Raw genomic sequence first — 15,658 nt, forward strand, 5'->3', positions numbered from 1 at the left:
ATTAAACCGAATGAGAGGATTCTAATTTATTTGATGCCATAATGAATAAAGTGGCTTAAGCCCTGTTTGAGCCATATTAATATAAGAATGAGAATGAAAAATATAGTTGTTATAGCCGCACAGAGATAGATTTTTCGAATATAGTGGTTTGATGTGATGGATAATGGTCATATTTTTCATTTTAATAAGTAAATAATGGGAAACAAACAAGAGCTTACTAAAAAAATGGGAACCCAGCCCGGTAAAAGCACAAAATTGATGCCTAAATCAACTGAAAGTGTCGAACGAAAGAAACAACCAGTCCCTAAAATCCCGACCAATAGAGAGATATTGTCGACTAAAATTCCACAAGAAATCCAAGAAATTATTACTAACTTTGCCAAAATACTAACTGGAGGCTGAATAGTATAAACCCAGACAGTTAAAGAACTATTATCCACCAACCAAAATTCACAAAAGGAAGCACCTACTTGAGGCACTGAAGCCAGACAGTGGCAAACGGGATATCAAAATCCAACAAGGCACTAAGAATCGACAATTGAATCCACTGAAGTTATTGAAATCCACAAAAGTATGAGAAGTCGACAATTGAATACACTGAAATCACGATCAGACAACTCCAACAATCGAAAAGGGGGAAGCCCGAGCAAAAAAAAAAAAATGAAATCAAAGCAGGTTAGAGACTTTGCTCGGATACCATGTCTAGAAGTCGAAATCTCAAGAGAGAAGTTTTGCAATTTTTCTAAAAAATTTGCCGTGTGTTTTCCCCTTTTGTCATCTATGTATACATGTATAGTATTTCTCTTTACAAGGAAACTATGAGATATACAATCCCTAAGAATCAGCTATTTTCAATAGAAAGATAATTTTCAACGATAAATATGTCCTAAATTATTATATTAATATAGAGGTTATAGTTGTTTTAAAGTTCCTTTTTTCTTTTTGTCACACGAATAGTCGCATTCGCTTCGAGAGGGAAAGGTGTGTCAAGAAGACGATTGAAATGGAGAACTTCAAGTCCTTGTTTGGCTTCCATTAATTTTCATTCTATTTTTCTCTCTCCTATTTTCAACTACACAATTTTTCATAAAATAATATTACACGTAAATCAAAATTTTCTTCTCATTTTTCGAAAAAAACACTATTCCACTGATTTTCGTTTCCATAAAATGGGGGCCAAATGGGCCTAGTCTCATTGCCTGTGCTCATGTAGCAAATAGTTCTGCCAGTTGTTCATCATGGGTTTTGAAAATGTCATCAATCATCATTTCCATTAGATTAATAAGAATTAGTTCATTTCCTTTGCTACACCAAGTAATCATGCCAAATGTTTTCGAAAGGGAAATTCATTAGTCAAATTTGTTTTATTTAGTTGTTAATGCCTTTGATTCTCATAAAAAGAAAGATATGCCAGATCTTCTGGTAATAGCCATGTACATATCCATTAAAATTTCCTGTTTAGCAAAAGGATAAATTGACCCAATTTTAGATTTAGCAAACTTGTGCTTGTATGCTCACCAAATGAAGCTACATGATGTAGGAGTCAAGTTTTCCAATTAAGAACATCTCCAAAAAACTTTCTATTTTTAATGATCATATTTTGTCATTTGAAGAATATCTATAAATTTAGAGAGTTGAAATTTTGAAGAACTCCAACAAGCTCACTTAATTAGTAATCTAAAAAAATATTTATTATTTTTCTCTATCTTTTATTTTAACTATCTCTTCTCTAAATTATTTTATTATTTTTCTACATCGAAATTTGAAACACTTTGTATACATTTAGGGCCTGTTTGGGCCCGAATTTTTCACACAAAAAATTAATTTTTTGACCGTTATTTCACTATTTCAGCCGTCATATTTGACTTCTTCTCTCACAGGTGGACCCCACTTTTCTCCTAACGGTCAAAGAATCAATTCTCAAAATCACTCACAAACAGGCTCTTAATTATAGAAAGTGAGTTTGGCAAATCACTTTATAAATTAAAATGTTATTCAAGAGCCTATTGGAATATGATTTCAAGGATCGACTCTTTAAAATAAAGAGTATCTCATATTTAAAGAGTTTTTTTGAAGATGTTCTAACAGATTTTAAAAGAAACGTCAATTTTGGTTCCTGAATGTGTTCTTCGGCGTCTTGGCTGGAAGCCTAAAATAACAAGGAAAATGTGGGCTTCAAAAATTATTTAAGGAGTTAGAGAACGGCTAGCTTCTAAACCCTAAATCCCCTAAATTTTGATATAATTCGAGTCGCTAAGCAGTGACAATAGTGAAATAGATGTATAAGAAGCCGAGAAATTATAAAAAGGTAAACATATACTACATAGAAAATACTATCTTAAGATGTAATTGTATGTATGATTGCTTCTGCAGAAAAATCTGGTAATAATACAATCAAATCATGTGTTTGATATGTTACTGAATAACAAGTTACTTTACATATTTCTTAATTAGCAAGAAAGAGCACTAATTTGTCGTTTAACTATTGTACTATAGTTAAAATTGTGGGCCCTACGAATAATAATTTTTACTTAATTGCAATTAATTAGCATTTGCACGCCTTTCCTCATCAATTCAATTTTCATTTTTGGTTGGTGTTTCTGATTTTTCACTATCTTTACAATAAAGAAATGGAGCAATTCTCGTGACTTTGTAAAATAGCCGGCACGGCCGGCATTTCAACCATATTACTCTCTTATCTATGACTATTCCCCTCTACACTCGGACTTATTCTTCTTTTATGCATTTCATTTTCAACTACCGAAAATTTTGCCCTATAAAGTCATTATCTAGTTATTCATTAAAAAAAAAAAAAGGGATTGTAGGAGGCTTCTCGAGGTAAAAATTTTAGTCATTAAGAAATTGTTGTACAAATAGGCATGATCATAGTAGAAATATAGATAGAAATGAGTAGTTATTAATGGATAGTATCTGTGTGTTTCACAAAAAATATGTACGAAATGTGATTTGATCGATTATACATAGTTAACAAACAATAGCCGAACATGGGCTTAGTTATGTTTAGTCCAATCTAATGTCTTATTGTCACTCAAATTGAAATGACAATTCAAAAGTTTCAATTTGCAACAATTGCAAAAAAGCATATCACGTAAGATAGGAACAAACATGTGAACTTATTAAATGCCTTGTTACATACATCAATGATCAAACCATGGCAATATTTTCCTTTTTGGTCTTTGAATGCAAAATATTGTTTTATAATAAATTGTCACTAAAAAGTAACATGGCGAAAACAAGGAAGAATACCGATAGATTTATGAACAATTAGGAAAGTAGTAACAAATGATACAAGATTGCGCTATTTGTTCCCATTATGAGGAACAAAACAATCAGGACCGCATCCAAATTTACGTAATAAAATTAAAATGTTAAGTTTTTAATAGCATTTAAAGAAAAATTATTAAAGAAGTTGTTGGAAGACGAGCTAAGCATCACACTCGGCCTCCTCCTCCTCCTCTATTATTATTATTATTATTATTATTATTATTATTATTATTATTATTTTTTTTTTTTTTTTTTGGCATAGTGTATTAACATTTATATTTTTCCAAGTTCTTAAATGTAGGAAAAGTAAACTGAATTTTTTTTAAAATATATGTAATGATCATGAAATGAAGCAAACTAAATTCTTTTTTTTTTTTTGGCATAGTGTATTAACATTTATATTTTTCCAAGTTCTTAAATGTAGGAAAAGTAAACTGAATTTTTTTTAAAATATATGTAATGATCATGAAATGAAGCAAACTAAATTCAAGGTGGATGTCCCAATCCGTGCATAATTGATACTTTTCTTGAGTGGTGGGGTGGGTAGGGACCGGTGTTTGTATTGGTAAAAACGATCCTTGGTGTTTGAAGCCTGCAATATTGGGACCTTCCATCTGGATGCACTGCGGCATTTCAATCATTATTAAGAGCATTATTTTGATGCTTAACTTTATAACGAACCGGGTGAAATGACGTAAAAGAATATATACGGTCTAAATTTTATATATATATATATATATTTATTTATTTATTTATTTATTTATTATTATTATTTTTTTTTTTGGGGAAGAATACACAGTTAAAAAGTAAGAATGTATTTTACATTTGTATAAAAATTATTTTATTTAACTAATGAGTGACTAGAAATGAATTTTAACGGTGGATTCAAATTGAGGCGTAGTCTACTCAAAATTTTTATGTTTTCTAAAAAATATGCTAATATAGTGCCTTAGAACAATGACTAAATAACAATTGGTAACAAACCAGCTAAGAATCTTTCTTATAATAATGTATGTTTTTTTTTTTTTTTGTAAGTAATATGTGGTTCTTTCTATCTTTATTTAGAGGGTGTTTGGTAGATATTTTTATGTGAAAATGTATTTTTGAATAGTAAATTAATGGAAAATGTGTGGTTAAAAAATAAGGAAATTTTTTTGATTTACGTGTAATATTATTTTAATAAAAAATGTGTGGTTGAAATGAAGAGAGAGAAAATTGCATTTTGAAAAAAATGAGTACCAAACAGGGCCTTAATAATCTTTTTCGTGTTTCATGAAAATGTCCTTATTAACTAATTAATTTGACTCGTGCTCTTTAATCTTTCAGGTGGGAGGCCCACTCTTCAAAAGTGAGATTTTGACCTCTTAACCTATTTAACATTATGATTAGATCTCCATGTGATGAAAAACTACAATGAAGTTAAATTGCACACTGCATTAATGTTCTAATTAAAGAAATATTAAACGGTTTGGTTGTTATGCCTCCCAACTTTGATTCATGTAATTTTAATGTTAAGATTGTCAATTTCTGTCACGTAGATCCATCTTAACAATATTATATGAGTTGATGAGTCAAAACTTCACTTTTAAAGACAATAGAACCATTTCTACACTATCAATAATGTTGAAAAACCAAGTCCAATGTATCCTACTTTAATGTCAAAAGTTGTAGTATAACTAAAATTTCTATACAAATGGAATACTTACATAAGATAAGTGTTCACAACTTGAGATAAATCATAACATTATCGTCTAATTTTATAAAACTAGGTTTTGTTTCACAAATTTAGTCGGTGTTCATAGTTTTTAAATGAAATATATTTTGATTAACAGTTGTGTGACAAAGTGAAGATTTGGCACTTTCGAACCGGCGTGGAGAATATTTGGCATTTTCGTATTTGTTGACTTGTGCTACTATTAGAAAAGTGTAGAGACTGACTTGCCATCAAGTCAATAGATTGAGGACCTATGCGATAATGTCTTCATGTTTTGTTTTTCGGTTTTGATTTTGAGGCGAGATAAAAATGACTGAATTTTAAAAACACTCGTGACCCTCACTATCACCTTTCTGATTCTCCCTCGTTCACTCCACTCTCTCTCCTCTCTCATCAGCATCCCTTAATCAGCAATTGTAATGTCATGGTATTTTGCTGCCCCATTTTCAGATTTTTGCTCTAACTGATTTACACTTCATTTTTTTTTTCCGATCTGTGTTTTGTTTATTTTTCTACGATTAATTTTCATGCAGAGAGATGTTATTTTTCAAGTTTTTGACTCATACCCTCATAATGGCGTAATTTATTTTATTTTATTTTTGTTTAATATTCTTCTGGATCTCTGGACTTGGGTTTATCGCCTTTGGTTTTAGCTCGCAATTTATTTCGATTTAACATATATTTTGGGTTTTGAGTGTTTTTGATAAAGACTTCATTTCTGATTTTTATTTTATTATTATTATTTTTTTTTTATAGTTTCTGTTTTGGGCATTTGTTATTTATAATTTATTTGATTTCTTTTCTGGGTTCACGTAGCTTGAATTTATTAAAATAGTGGTTTTCTTTGGTGTCAGTTTTGGAGTCCCACATTAATGACTTTGTTGTATTTCTTTAACAGAATCGCCATGTGTTGAATGTAATCGAGGAAAAGCAAATAAAGAAACACGCATTGGGGGAGAGAAGCACCGTCAAATTGGCTGCTTTTATGGAATTTAGTAAAGTTCTGGACAGCGGTAATTTGGGGAAATGACATCTGATATGGCACAAAGTTTGAGATCAAGCAGGTCTTCATTTGGTTCTGCCAATGGATATGAAACCCCTTCACACAACTTGTTTGCTACATCAAATGGAGACGATTATGATTCAGATGGTTCTAATTTTGCCCCACCGTAAGCTTCTTCTGTTCCTTTTATGCTGCATTTCAACTATAGTGGGCTTGATGAATGCCACTTGTATTTAAACCGAGAAAGTAAGAAGTTAGCCTACAAGAATTTTTCAACTTTATCTCATTTGCCTTGCAGCACACCCAACACCCTGTCATCGGGATTACCACCTGAACTTGCCGGTGCTATACCATTGCTTGATAAATTCCAGGTGAAAACTATAAATTTTCTTTATAGGGAATAAATAATTAATAGACCATAGTAAATTTAAAAGAGTTACAGCAGACGAAGTAGGAACCCCATATGGGCCATCTTTAAAGGGGCATAGCACTTGCTTACTCGAAAGAGTAAATAGTAATTCGTGCCTAATTCCAATTGAAAGTGTGACAGTTTATGGAAACTCGGGAATTTTTTCCTGATCCTACCTTCTTTACATTTCTATTATAGCTTATATGTTAGTTTTATAGTAACTGAACTTTGTACCATGTTTACAATTTGTTTTGCTCTTGGGTATGGAATGCATAAAAAACTAGTTTGTGGTTATCTTTTTCCTTTTTCAGGTGGAGGGTTTCCTGAGGGCCATGCAGAAACAGATTAATTCTGCTGGTAAACGTGGTTTCTTCTCTAAAAGGACAGTAGGTTCTCAAATTCGAGGAAAAATCACATTTGAGGATATGTTGTGCTTCCAGAAGGTAATTCAATGTGTTTTTATGACAATCACTGTCGTGCTTTTTGAACTCATTTATCAAAAGTAAGGTGCACCTTTTGGCAGGATCCCATCCCAACTTCGCTGCTGAAACTAAACAGTGATCTTGTTAGTAGAGCAGTTAAGCTGTTCCAGATTATCTTGAAGTATATGGGAGTTGATTCCTCTGATCGAATGACTCCAACAAGCTTAGATGAAAGCACTCAGCTTGTTAGCAAATTATACAAACATGCAATGAAGCGTTCTGAACTGCGAGATGAACTTTTTATACAAGTTTCAAAACAGACAAGAAATAATCCTGACAGGTATGCACGTAAGACTTTTGGTGAGGTTTGCAAAATCTTGTTCTTTCACTTTTTTCCATGTAGTCAACATTATTTTATGGAAGAATGTGTGATTGAAAATGAGTTTTGAAAAGATGTATTTTTGAAAAATGGAGCCCAAACAGGGGCTAAATTTTTCGCTGTTTCCAAGTTGCTTAGTGAACTTAGTTGGCCTATTGGTTCTGTTATCGGCAGGCAATCTTTGATCAAAGCTTGGGAATTAATGTACTTATGTTCATCCTGCATGCCTCCTAGCAAGGAAATTGGTGGCTATTTTTCAGAATATGTACATACTGTTGCACACAGCGTCAGTAGTGATTCTGAGATTCAAGTACTTGCAATGAATACATTAAATGCTTTGAAGTGTTCTGTTAAGGCTGGACCGAGGCATATAATACCTGGACCCGAGGAGATTGAAGCTCTTTTGACTGGTAAAAAACTTACAACTATAGTTTTCTTTCTGGATGAAACTTTTGAAGAGATCGCGTATGACATGACTACAACTGTAGCTGATTCTGTTGAGGTACTGTAGACATTCTCTTGTTTCTTTGTATGGATCTTAGAGGAAGTGTACAAATTACTAGACAATCCAATTTAATTTATTTCCTAACACTGACAAAGGACATCGGTGCAACTTTGCAATGCACATGCCTTTACAATCTGCAATTGTATTGGAGTTACCCTTGAGAATGCTTGTGTTTGTATATCTTGGGTTGATACAGGGGACGTTTGTTTCTCATTTTTGTAAGAATGAAAATGAAAAATATAGCTATTATGAGCTCCACATAAGAGATAGAAATTCAAATTTGGTGGCTTGATGTGATGGATAACGGTTATATTTTTCATTTTAATGAGGAAAAAATGGGAAACTAACGGGGGCATAAATAATGTTTACATTATCTAATTCCCTTGTTGGTATGCTCTGCCTTATTTCTCATCTTTTTGTTGAATAACATGTTTTCTTATTATTGAAGATAACATGTAATTTGTCTGAGCTATGAGCTGAACTTTTCTTGAAATTTAGAAGTATACAAAGGTGTCTAGAATTGAGATCAGTCTTGCTCTAGCAGTAACTTTAAGCTTAATATAAAGATTGTAGACAATAGTGTGCATGATTGCTGCAATAAATTTTTGTTACTACTCATTATTCAAAAGCACCATCCAAATGTTTGTCTCCTAGCAGTGCTAAGTTTTAAGCACCCTTTATTTTCATAAGTCTTTATGCTTTATGAAGTGTTTTAGGGCCTGCAATTATTAGATTATGTAATCACAACAAATATAAATCAAGTGCAAATCAAAATTTTTTTTTCAATGTTTCAAATTTTAAAATGTTCTAAATCGCTGACTTTGAAGCAAGTTCATAAATTCAAATGCTAGGATTACCTCTAATATTTGGTGATGACAATTACGTCTCCGTCTTCTCTTGCATTGCTGCAAAAGGAGATGAAACCTGGTTGCAAGAGGGGTGATGAGCTCTCTTTCATTCCCTTCTCTTTCATACACCCTCAGTAGAAAACTTAAAAAAAAAAATGGTCAAAAGTCAATGTCAAAATTTTAGGTTAGGTTGAATACCATAGTACTTTTCTTTTGAGAATGGCAGATACATCTTGTATATTAAGAGATTTTATTAATAGAAAATCTTGGCCAACTTCTGCTGTAATGGCTAGAATTACTGAAAAACTGAAAGAACGACCCAAGTATTGAGAAGAAAATGTGAACGGTTGTTGGTCATTGCTTATTTAAGTTAGCTCGGTATGGAATTACAATCTCTAGATGGTTGATCAAATTGTTTTATGCCTAAAATGGTGGTTGTCCCAGCTACATTTGTAAGAATGAACTTTCTTTTGTTGTTTTTCCACAATATTGTGGAAAATTTGACATAAATAGCACTTCAAGTTTACTTTTCATCAATGATTTATTTAGTTTGTATGCATTCTAGATTTGGCAAGAGCTGAATAGTTATTGTTTCATTCTCAAGTGGAAAATCCAAATTGCTCTTCTTTCCATACAGACGTCCGAAAGCAAGTTTTGTTCATTCTTAGTAAAATCCCTTAAGGTTAAATAGTTTATTCGGTTGTTGGTGGATATGCTTCAGGAACTCGCAGGGATAATCAAATTATCATCATATTCTAGCTTTAGTTTGTTCGAGTGTCGCAAGGCAGTTGCTGGTTCTAGAATGCCAGAGCCTGGAAATGGTACTATTCAATTGTAACACTATTTTTATCATAGTTTCTAATCTCTTCGTGGAGGCATGGATGAGCTTCAACTTTCCAACATTTTATCGAAATAATAGGTTTATTTCTCTCTGTAGAGGAGCACATTGGTTTAGATGATAATAGATATATTGGGGATCTACTTGCGGATTTTAAGGCATCAAAAGACCGGAGCAAAGGAGAGATTCTGCATTGTAAATTAACTTTCAAAAAGAAGATATTTCGGGAATCAGACGAAGCTGTTACAGACCCAATGTTTGTGCAGTTATCCTATGTCCAAGTGAGTCTTCTTGTTTCAATCAAAGTTTATTTGTCATTATTGCTGCACTTGGTGATTTAATTTTTGAAGTTATTGCTGCACTCGGTGATTCAATTTTTGAAGTTAAATATAATTCTTATTTATTTTCTTGGTACTATTGGTTCTTTTTTACAGTTACAACATGATTATGTACAAGGCAATTATCCTGTTGGTAGGGATGACACGGCACAGCTATCTGCTCTGCAGATTTTAGTTGAGATTGGATACATTGTTACTCCAGAATCATGCACGTTAGTTGCTTTACTCATTTTCTTTTCTTTCTTCTGTTCAATCTGTAATGTCTGTCTTGATTGTAAATATATAGCATGATGCTTTTAGCATCTTTTCTCAGGTTTTGTGAAGACAACATATAAGTTGTTTCCTTATATATTTTTCAATTCATGTGTTCAGGGACTGGACATCACTTCTAGAACGATTTCTACCCAGACAAATTGCTATTACTCGAGCAAAGAGGGACTGGGAGCTAGATATTCTCTCTCGTTACCGCTCAATGGTGAACTGTTAATATTAGTTTCTATTTTCATTGATAATTTTCTCAAAGGAAAATAGACAAACATCACAGTAGTATCTTTCAATTCTTTACTTGTTTCTTATATACATTACGAATGTTTAAAAAATCTCTGTTGGAAATCTAGGTTTGAACAAAATTATATTTTCATTCTTTTCTTTCCAAATTTATTTGCCTGGTAACTGGAAAAATTCCTTAAGTTATACTTTTTTTTTTTTTTTGAATCATAAACCAATTATGGTATGTTTGATGATACTCCTCACCATTTACTCTTATATCCATTTATTGTTATAAGTTTCTATTTCTTAGAAGTTTTATGACAAGTTGTATTCTTTTAAGAGTGAAAAGCTCTGAGCCAAATGCTAATCACTAACAAAAATCTTAAAAATATTCGTTGATATTTTGTATGTTGTGCAGGAAAATTTGACAAAAGATGATGCTCGACACCAATTTCTGCAAATCTTGAGAACACTCCCTTATGGGAACTCAATTTTCTTTGCTGTTCGTAAAATTGATGATCCCATTGGTCTTTTGCCTGGAAAAGTAATTCTAGGGATTAATAAGCGTGGAGTAAGTGGTGAATTTTGTTTTATGCACATTAACATGTATTTTTTGTTGCTTAAGCAGAAACCTGAGCGTGATTCCTCATTGTCTGCAGATTCATTTCTTTCGCCCAGTTCCAAAGGAGTACCTACATTCTGCAGAATTGAGGGACATAATGCAATTTGGCAGCAGTAACTCTGCTGTATTCTTTAAGATGAGAGTTGCTGGCATCTTGCACATATTTCAGTTTGAAACTAAGCAGGTGTGATTGGCAACTAAGCTTTTTGCATTTGGTAAGTTTTTTCCCTAACCACTGGGGTTATTTGTCATTTAGCATCGACATTCATGAAATGCAGGGAGAAGAAATTTGTGTCGCCCTTCAAACACATATTAACGATGTTATGTTAAGGCGCTACTCCAAAGCACGTGCTGTTGCCAGTGGTTCAAGTAATGGACATCTTCCTGACAATGTTAGACCTCCCACCATGGACATCAATGAGAAACGTGTTAAGGAGTTGTCTAAATCTGTTGAAGAATCAGAGAAAAAAGCTAACCAAGTGAGTACTAGTTTACAGAAAGAGATCCAATTTTTAAGTAGAAAATGCCCTTATGTAGAATAACTCATTGAAAGCCCGCTATACATGCTTGTAAATACCTGATTTCTAAAATCATTTTCCCCCTTTTGTGTTGTAAACTTCCACATTAATTGTACAGTCACAGACAGCTAATTCTTATTAAAACTTTTAGTATCTTACATTTAAAAATTCTCGCAACCTAGTCCAAAAGCCTTCTAGTTAGTTACTTCATTCAAACCTTACTTTCAGATTTCCAACTTGCTTTTCTGTTGGACTTATTTCTTTTCTTTTTTGCCTTGGATAAATGCACATACAGGTGACAGAACTAACTCTCTAAAATGCCAAAATTAAAGCCATATCATGCTTTCTTCGTAACTAGAATTACACTGGTCTAGGAAGAAAGCTGGGATTCTTGCCTTCCTTTCATGTTATTAGTAAATCGCTAGGGTCCTTACTTATTGTTAGACCGTTTCGTGTAGGATTAAGACTCAAGTGAACTCTGTGAGCATAAAGAATGTTTCCAAATGACTAAACTAGAGAGATCAACACAAACTTTAATGTGTCTGGAATTGATCTAGAAAGGAAAACTACTAATTTGAATCGGCTAATAGAAGAGCAGTTCATGTTAGTTTAAAAGTGTAATTTTTGGTTAAAAGGGGAAAAGAAATTAATAATAATTATAATTAAATAAATAAAATCACAATTTACATGAACTACTGGGTTACTTTTTGGTAGTAGAAAAAAATAAAGGAAGAATTTGGGACCTGGAGTTAACCTTATATAATTATGTCACAGCTACCTACCATGTGCATCGTCTTTTGTTTGCATGTGCATATATACACCTGGCAATATATTCACTAAGTTTCACCTGGTTGCCATAAAAAAGTTTAGCAGGCTTTCATTGTTCTTGAGTATGTAAAACAGGACTTGGGTGTAAATTTTATTATTTTATATTATGGTTAATTTGTTCTTGGCAAGTGCTTACCTTGCCTTGCCGACTACTTCACAAATTTCCCTGTGGCTTTTGGTAAAGTCACTAAAAGAAATGGAACGTGATTAAATAAATTTTCATTACCTCCTACTTCAGGTGGTGCTATAATTTGTTGTCTAAGTTTCTTTCCAAGTTTCTACAATAATAGTTTTTTAATGGTTAAACAGTTGCAAGAAGATATCAATGAAAAGCAAAAACAAGAAATTAAGATGAAAGAAGAACTGGAGAATTTGAAAGACAAATTGAGGTCTCAAAAGCAATATTTAGAAGAAATTATCAATGAACGTGATAAACTGAGAGCATCTTGTGATAAAAAAGATTCAGAACTTCAGGTAATTGCCATGAAACATAAATAAATACTATTCTCATTCTACTTTGCATTTCACCATGATATTGTTTGTCTGTAGGCTACTATATTGGAGAAACAAAGAATTGAAGTCAGGTTTTCTAAGGTAAGTAGCCAAGGATTTGAAAACAATATCAGGAAGGAGCTGACAGAAGCAAATAATGAGGTATTTCTTATATGTAATTGGTTATGGTGATTATTGTTCTGATAGAACTCCACACCCCCCCCCCCCCCCACACCACCCCACCTCAAGGAACGTAAGAACTTGAAGCTTCGCATTTCTGAACTTGAAAAGAAGCTGGAAGAGCTCACGAAAGATTTGGCTGTTGCGCAATCAGCTCTTGGAGCTAAAGACACTGAGTTGTCTTCCTTACAAAATAATCTAAGGGAATTGGAGGACCTGAGAGAAATGAAAGAGGTGAATCATTTTGTTAGTACTTTGCTATTATCAATTGCACACATAAACAACTTTTTCGATTTTGATCATCTTGTTTTTTGTGAACAAAATTCTTATAAGTAATTACTTGTTTAGGATATTGATCGGAAAAATGAGCAAACGGCTGCGATCTTGAAGATGCAAGGTGCTCAATTGGCTGAGATGGAGTCACTTTACAAGGAAGAGCAAGTTTTGAGGAAACGCTATTTTAACATCATAGAAGGTAAAATTGGCTTCTTCTCTTTTCTATTTCTCCTTTTATTTTATTTTGTTTTCTCTTGAACCTGTTTTCGTTCTTTTATGACCTAGTTATATATGTGTAATTTGGATTTTTTAAATTTCCGAGTGTTTTCCATATGTTAATGGATAATTTCCCTATGGTCTTCTTTTAATTCTCAGACATGAAAGGCAAAGTTCGTGTCTACTGTCGATTAAGGCCTCTTTGTGGGAAAGAAATCTCAGAGAAGGAAAGATCTGTTCTAACAAATGTTGATGAATTCACTGTTGAGCATATGTGGAGAGATGATAAAGTAAAACAACACATGTATGATCATGTTTTTGATGGGAATGCCACTCAAGAGAATGTTTTTGAGGATACAAAGGCAAGTTCAATAAAATTCTATTTTAACTTTTTTACTTATGCGATTTCTTTGATAATTCGCACCTTATTCTCATTCATTTGAATCTATTCTATAATTGACTTTTCCTTTTCTTTTACTGTTAATGCAGTACTTGGTACAATCTGCCGTTGATGGATACAATGTCTGTATATTTGCATATGGACAAACTGGTTCAGGGAAGACATTCACGATTTATGGATCTGAGAGCAATCCTGGACTCACTCCACGTGCTATTTCTGAACTTTTTAGAATTATGAAAAGAGATAGTAATAAGTTTTCATTTACTTTGAAGGTAATGATTTCTGATTGATGGTATTATCATGGTGGTTGCTCAATATCTTTTATGAATTTAATTGGGTTATATTTTTATAAAATTAATTATCTAAGTAATTCCTTAAATGTGACACGGTCAATAGATTAAAAGATGTATGTAGATGTTATTCCTTTTTTTTTTTTTTGACCTATTTATTTCAATAAGATGAATGATGTAGTGTTAGATTATATGAATCTATGCAGGCGTACATGTTGGAGTTATATCAAGATACGCTCATAGATCTTCTGCTACCAAAGCATGCAAAGCATTTGAAATTGGATATCAAAAAAGATTTGAAGGTAATTTTCTTCAAATCCTATTGTCATTTAAATCAGATGACAATTTGTTTCTCACATTTCTTTTCTTATAATTACAGAACATATGATAATCTTTTCAAAATTCTTTGGGATGGAATGTGGGATTATTATTGTGACTTCGGTTCCAAGTTAAATCTTATTATGACTTCTATTCCAAATTTAATCTTCATTTCTTTAGTTAATTTCGATCCATTCTTGATGGTTTGATTGCAAATTTGGCTTTAATTTAATCTTCATGTCTCCATTTAATTTCATTCCATTTCTTGATGGCGTGATTGTGAATTTGTCTCTTCCGTGAATGCAGGGCATGGTTGCTGTAGAAAATGTAACAGTTGTATCCATTTCATCGTATGACGAACTAAGAATGATTATCCAGCGAGGTACTGAACAGCGTCATACTACCGGGACTCTAATGAATGAGCAGAGTTCAAGATCGCATCTTATACTATCAGTTGTCATAGAGAGTACCAATCTTCAGACTCAATCTGTAGCTAGAGGAAAGGTATTGACAAATTTATTTTAGGACCTTGTGTAATATATATGTAAAGATGCAAACAACTTTGACTTGATAATATGTGCTTTGTACCTTTCCGGTGTGTGTTTGTTATGAATCTAAATAAAATGTGTGTGCTTCCAGCTTCATCTTTAGTCTGTACAGGAATGCCAACATGTAACTCAGATTGCTATAAAATCATCCATTAAAGCTTAGGATAATCCAGGACACCCTTAATGCAGATTGCATAAATGTGGTTTATCTTAGCATGCTAGGAAAAGTGGGGCAACCAAATATCTTAGACAAATTTCATGTAACTTTTGCACTCTAATGTGAAAAGGGCTATTATATATATTTTTTCTTGTTTTTAACTTTCTTTTTACTCGTGTATGGTCTTGATCAAAAACTATTTTCTTTAACATGTGTTTAGTATTGTATTTTTCATTTTTTTTTTTTAATCATCATGCAGTTAAGCTTTGTGGATCTTGCTGGTTCTGAAAGAGTGAAAAAGTCTGGCTCTTCTGGTGGTCAACTAAAGGAAGCTCAAAGCATTAATAAATCACTTTCAGCTCTTGGGGATGTAATCAGTGCTTTGTCTTCTGGGAATCAACACATTCCCTACAGAAATCACAAACTGACTATGTTGATGAGTGATTCTCTAGGTGGCAATGCTAAAACACTGATGTTTGTCAACATATCTCCAGCTGAATCAAATTTGGATGAGACGCACAACTCTCTAATGTCTCTCTCTCTCTCTCTCTCTCTCTCTCTCTCTCTCTCTCTCTCTCTCTCT

General features: G+C 32.8%; 1 pseudogene; it reads left to right on the forward strand.

The window, feature by feature from the left end:
* The first annotated feature begins 5,312 nt into the window (after positions 1-5,312).
* LOC111373711 overlaps positions 5,313-15,658 on the forward strand; it is a 10,930-nt pseudogene continuing 584 nt past the window's right edge.

The sequence above is a fragment of the Olea europaea genome, unplaced genomic scaffold (genome assembly GCF_002742605.1).
Source record: "Olea europaea var. sylvestris unplaced genomic scaffold, O_europaea_v1 scaffold1156, whole genome shotgun sequence".
NCBI classification, from domain to species: Eukaryota; Viridiplantae; Streptophyta; class Magnoliopsida; order Lamiales; family Oleaceae; genus Olea; species Olea europaea.